The sequence below is a fragment of the Coenobita brevimanus genome, chromosome 72 (assembly GCF_032717465.1).
Source record: "Coenobita brevimanus isolate Jiangsu-jjx chromosome 72, ASM3271746v2, whole genome shotgun sequence".
Taxonomy (NCBI): Eukaryota; Metazoa; Arthropoda; class Malacostraca; order Decapoda; family Coenobitidae; genus Coenobita; species Coenobita brevimanus.
In genome coordinates, this window is record NC_137025.1 from 32,052,390 (window position 1) to 32,059,161 (window position 6,772).

The window sequence follows — 6,772 nt, forward strand, 5'->3', positions numbered from 1 at the left end:
TCTATCTATTATGATTTGTAATTATAATATGGAGTCCTGACACTGCTCTGTCACGCACTGGAGGTCCTCCAACAGAAATTATCATTGACACATGCTAATCCATTAGTACATAATATTGATTATAATATTGTATACATATAATATTCAAGGTAAATTGCTTTGATTTAGTAATATTACTTTTTAAACAAGTTGTATACACATTTGAATAAATACAATGGTTGTTGTAAGACATTTTGTAAGATGTGTATGTATAACAGACATACGCATATAATTGTGCAATGGTAATACTGCTAGGTTATTACATTACATAACGAGTTATCCCTTTAGTAATGTCTAATATTTCACCTAACTTGTATGATGATTCTGGTAACACAGAATTGTGGTAAAATTGTTTGATTTTACATAATATTGTAGTAACATTGTGGTAATACATAATTGTAACATTGTGAATTGTTACATAATTGTATTGTAATTGTTACATTGTAGTAACATTGTAGTAATACATAATTGTAACATTTTATGAATTGTTATATAATATTGTGGTAATGCATAATTGTGTTGGCCTTATAATTGTAGTTACATTTTGTTAATGCAACTGTTACATAATTGTGTTGGCCTTATAATTGTAGTTACATTTTGTTAATGCAACTGTTACATTTGTGTTGGCCTTATAATTGTAGTTACATTTTGTTAATGCAACAGTTACATAATTGTGTTGGCCTTATAATTGTAGTTACATTTTGTTAATGCAACAGTTACATAATTGTGTTGGCCTTATAATTGTAGTTACATTTTGTTGATCCAACTTTTACATAATTGTAATAATTGCAGTCCTGACACTGAATCCGGTCATGTTGCGGTCGATGATGTGCCATGCCACTAGCTTGTGGAGACAATTTGTTTTTTGTTTCACTTATAGAAGGAGTTTATGTGGTATTTTGGCATTTGTAGTAACACTTACGCTTATTTTCATTTGTTTGTTATGTGATCATACTCTATTTTTTTTTTTTTTTTTTAATGTATTGATTTTCTATAGTTTGTTTTTCTTCGTTTGTCTATGCTTTTTCGGTGTTGTTCGAGGTTGCATAATTGCTGGCTAATTTCCTTGGGACCTTTTTTAAGGTTTAGTTTATATTGCACAGATATTACTGAAAATGATATTATATAGCCCCATATTTTGTTATTTTATATAATAAATATATATACACTATATACAGTATTAACTATATACACTGACTTGTTGTTCACTTGTACCTATCGTGGGCAATACTGTATATGTGTCAGAACTGTGTGGAAATCTTTGACTTCACGATTGTGTGGAAGATGTAGTTCATTCTTGCTAACGTCAGTTATGTTGGCCATTTTTTTTTTCTGTTTTTCCTTGTAACTTAATTTATCTGTTTCCACTAGGTACCGTTAATTAATAAATGTTTAATACATTTCTTTTAATCACTCACTGAGTAACTGTGATGGTATATTTTCTTTATTACTTTGCAGATGTAATAATGTATAGCTGTATGTATGAAACACGTATTTTATGTAGGTATAAATGGTAACGCTCGTTGGCAGTAGATAAATGCTATAATAAATGAATGAATATATACAGTGTAGAATATTTATTGTTGGCGATTTTTTAGTGATTGAATTATGTAGATAATTGAAGTAAGTATATGTACGTAAGTTGCAACTATACAGCACGTTTTATATGTTTGTGCAAAATGTGTTGTCTATCACTGTGTATCGTATGAATGAAGTAACTATGTAACTCACTAATTTTTACCGTGGTGGAAATGGTGCGAGTGGTGTTGCACGTGGTGATAGCATTGTCCTTCGCGGATTGATTGACGTGTTTTCGTCTTAGCAAAAACGGATGGTGACGTCGACTTCCCACACTGGTAGCTGTGGTGAGTAACTGAGTAGCGATGAGTAACTTGAGTGACGATGAGTAAGATGAGTTGTGAATATGGGCTTGGTATTTGCCGCGTCGTCTTGACCTCTTCACTCCTGCGTCAGCAGTGGAGGTTGGGGGACGGTAGGAGAGAAAGGAGGGTGAGGTCAGATGGTTGTGAGTTGTGAGTCGTGTCTCACTCTTTGTTTGTTTGTCTTGTTTTTCTTTCTCAATGTATTCTCGGTCCTTTTCTCTTGTGATTTACTCGTTGTGGGATGAAGACTGCTGCTACCTGTAGGTGCGTTTAGAAGTTTATACAGACGACTCGTAGAGTTGTTACTTGTAGTTGATTGTAGGTGCTTGTAGTTCGTTGGTTCGTTGTAGAAATTGCAAGATTGTTTGTATCAGTATTTTGTTAAACTACTTGCAAGGCGTCGTGTGACCTCTTCACTTCTACATCAGCATGATGATTGGGGAGACGGAGGGGCGGTTGGTTGGAGAGAATACTTTCAGGAGCTGGTTTCGAGTTGTTGGTTGTGAGAGGTATTATTTGTTTTCAATCTTGATAATGCAGAATCAACGGTACACTCGTAGACTCGTAGGCTTGTAGACTTATAGGCTTGTAGGCTTGTAGACTCGTAGGCTTGTAGGCTTGTATTTTGTAGGAATTCACTGTAGATTCGTAGACGAGGTTCGTATGTTCACTGCCGCCATATCTTACAATAATTTTGTAACTTCTTGTAGTGAAGTTTTGTAGGTCAGTTATATATATATTAGACTCGTGGACGAGCGGTTGTTATACTTGAGTAGTTTTGTAAGTAGATAATCTTCGCTCCCTTTTTTCATGCAATGACAGGAGAGGTAAAGATTAGTATGGGACTATTTATTTGTCTTGGAAATATTAACCAAGTCTCACACACGAGGGAAGTATAAGTAGAGTCCCGCGAGCTACCTCGTTGTCTCGCTTTCTCTCTCTCTCTCTCTCTCTCTCTTCCACCCTCTCGCCCATGTTGCTAGGCTCGTTCTCCCTACTACCTGTCGGTTCTGTAGCTAAGCTTCCTTCTGAGCTCTGCTTCCTAAATTCTGGTGTAGCAGGGGTCGTGTCACGTGTGTTACACTGTGGTTGGAATGTTCTAGAAACCTGTGTGTGAGTATGTGTGTGTGTGGTCACTAGGCGCTGTTGTGTGCCTATAAAGCATTCCTTGAGTAAGAGTGTGTAAGCATGTTTAGCGTTGCTCGATTCTCGAAGACACAATATCTCTGACTTGCTGCTTCTATCTGTCTGTCTATCTATCTATCTATCTATCTATCTATTATGATTTGTAATTATAATATGGAGTCCTGACACACACACACACACACACACACACACACACACACACACACACTTCTTTACAACGATCAGTCTTGCATAGCAGCTTATTTATTCCCTAGCTCGAGATTCATGTGTGTGTGTGTGTGTGTGTGTGTGTGTGTGTGTGTGTGTGTGTGTGTGTGTGTGTGTGTGTGTGTGTGTGTGTGTGTGTGTGTGTGTGTGTGTGTGTGTGTGTGTGTGTGTGTGTGTGTGTGTGTGTGTGTTTGTGCTTTAAATCCTCCTAGACTATTTGGCGGCCTTAAATGAAACTTCCCAAGCGAGTTAGTCGAGTTATTGGGGGGGTCTTCCACTATATGCAATTCTCCTTTCATGAATTTAGGGAGGGCAGTCCTCTTACCAAAATAAGAAGTCTCGAAAATAGTGAAAGGAGGGCAGTTATGGTTTTGGTATCTTAGAACATGATGCAAAGTACAACAGAATCTCATCGTTAAAACGATATTTGGGGATCATGGCCCCTCAAAGATTCTTGTGAGGGGTGAGCTTTCCTCGCAAAAAATAAATGCGATCAGAAACTAGGAAAGGTGAGCAAATGTTTGTAATTCAACGAAGCTTTTCTGGTCATTTCGTATGCTTCCTTGATATTTTCTTTCACTGTATAAAATGTTTTACTATTATTTTCATTGGCCTGTCCCCCTTCAATACTTAGAAAGGATGCAAAGTGCAGGAAAGAGGGATGATATGGATTTGATATCTTAAAGCATATAGTACAATGAATTCTTATATGTGATGCGATATTTAGGAAGCGTGTTCCCATCTCAATGATTCTTTGATGCGTCAAACCCCCTCCCAACAATATAAACATAAAAGGAGAATTATTTGAATGAAACTTTCGTGGTAAGCTCGTCTGGACACTCCAAAGGTCTTGTAATATATATAGTTTTCCAACCATGATTTTAGTGGAGCAGCTTCCCTCCCTCACGATTTTTTTTTTCTTTAAGATGAACAGGGGAAGGATGGTTAAACAAATATTCCATTCACCAGATTACGGGTGTCCTCCATTCATGAAAGAATCAGTAATAGCTGGACTTGAAGGTGTAGGGTCATGTCTGGGGGGAAACAACTCTGGGGAAGCGAGTTCCAAAGAGATGAAGTTTGGGGAATAAAAGAATTCTGATAGGCAGAAATTCTGTAATATGGAAGTGTGACAGTCCAGTTAGGAGCGCTACCAGATGCCCGTGTAGTACGGGGGAAAGCCTGGAGAGGAGGCACAATGGATGAAAGTTTGTATGAGCTTTTTCCATAAAACTATCTGTAAAATACTCCAAGGGAGGCAACATTCCTTCTTACTTCTACAGGAGGTACTTCCTTTGTAATTGTGGAGATATTAATAATTTTTACAACTTTGTTCTAATTTTGTCCAGTTGTTTTCGTACAACTTCTCCACATCCACTTCACAAGGGTGAGCAATACTCCGGCTGAGAGAGTACGTGACTCTTGTAAATTATAGGTAACTGCTCGTCAGTGAAGAAGTTACGGATTTTGTACAATAATTCAAGTTTCTTTGAAGCGGTTTTAGCAAGAGATCTAATATGAGTTGCCCAGCTGAGGTCATTGTTAAATGAAATATCGATAATTTCAACACTTATAGAAAAAGGAATATTGGCATCATTGAATGTAATATAGGACTCAGGCAATATCTGTCAGTTAGAAAATTGTATACATCTGTTATTCCTAGATTTATTTTGTCCCAATTCAGTGATCTTAGATAAGTCTTGATTTATGGAGATTGCTGTGCTGAGTTACGAGGTATAAATATCAAACACTGTGAATGAGTGCTTTGGTGTGAAGGAACTGTGAAGTGTAGAGTCGTCTGTACATGAGTTAATGGGATTACAGGTGATAGATCAGAGATTAATAATATGGATTAGGAATAGGGTTGGAGCAAGGAATGACCTGTGTGGCAGGCCGGAATTAATAGAGTGGAGAACGGATTATACCACTTGTACTATATTTTTGTCACTAAGAGATGAGGAAATCAGTGGAAGAAAAGATGATAGGCCATAATAATGCAGTTTGGATATCAGAGAATGGTGCCACACTTTGTCAAAAGCTTTAGAAATATCAAGGGCTAATGCATGGGTTTCTACAATTTGGTCCGTTGACTGATGGATGGCGTGAGTCAAGAGATTGATAATTGTATCAACTGTGGATCTTTCGTGGCGAAATCCATACTGTGTCATTAAGTTTTTGGATTTAAGATTTATAACAGTGTGCTTATTAATTACAGTTTCAAATACTTTACTAAGAGAAGATGTGATAGCAATTGGTCTGTCATCAAGGGAGGTCAGAGTAACATCTATTCTTTGGAAATGGGTGGATATTAGCTTCATTCCAAGAATTAGGGAGTGAAGAAGAAGGTATGCATAGTTTGAATAACTTAAAACAGGATCAAGGTTTGAGGAACACATTATCGAAACAATTGTAGGAATTCCATCTGGACCTCGAGGTTTGTTGGTTGGTATATTGTTCTAGGATGGATTTTACGTATCAAGTCTGTATCTTCTGTGGAACAATTTCCGAAGAGTAAATTTCTAGTGCACGGACGTTCTGACTGACTTCCTCTACGGTAGAATTTCTAGCAGACATACTGACAAGGATGTTTGCTTTTCCACACAGGTCATTTATGGTGTTTCCATCAGAAGATCTTAGTGGGGTATGGGTGATGACCTTTTAAAGTTATTTTTTAAAAATTAGAGTTGACAGGAATATTCTTTTGTCATTGGAATGATTTAATAGGTTGGATGCTTGATTGTGAAAAAAGTTTGATTTAACACAATTTAACACTGATTTTGCACGGTTTCTAGAATTTTTAAAATAACCGAGGGGTTCAGATGTTTTCGATTTTAAGTAAAAGTTGTATACTAGGGACTTCTGAGTTGCTGCTCTGGCATAGTTGTTATCAAAACATTTTGGGGAGTCCGATCTTTAAGTAAACTGTTGGCTTTTTTTAATGAAAGAAAGAAGGAACCAAAGGCCAGGAGCCCACAAACCGTTTCTTTCAGGGGGAAAAAAAAAAACAGCAGAGAGCCAAATTCAAGATAAGTTCATTTCGAGATGCCTTTACACACTGCATTTGAAAGACTGGAGATCATAGGAAGTAGGAAATACAGACAGAGGGAGACAGTTCCAGAGATGACTTGTTGCATAAATGAAGGACTGCGAGTAACAGTTACCTCTTGCATTAAGGAGTTGGACAGGAAAGGAATCAGAGTTTGTTGCTAGACAGGTGCTATGCACCGTCATAGTGGTGGAGGGATGCAAGCAGATAGTCCAGAGCAGCAGTGACTATTGAGGTAGCAATATCAAAGATATAAAGATGCAGCGGGGTGGTGAAGAGAGAGAGGTTGAAGGGAGCCAGTAAGAGAAGAAGAGTTAATGAGACGAAAAGACTTTGACTCCATCCCATTGAGAAGAGCAGTACGTGGGGAGTCCCCCCACACATGAGAGTTGTACTCCACACAGGGGCGGATAAAACCAGTGTATAGAGTCAACAGTTGTGCAGGGATAAA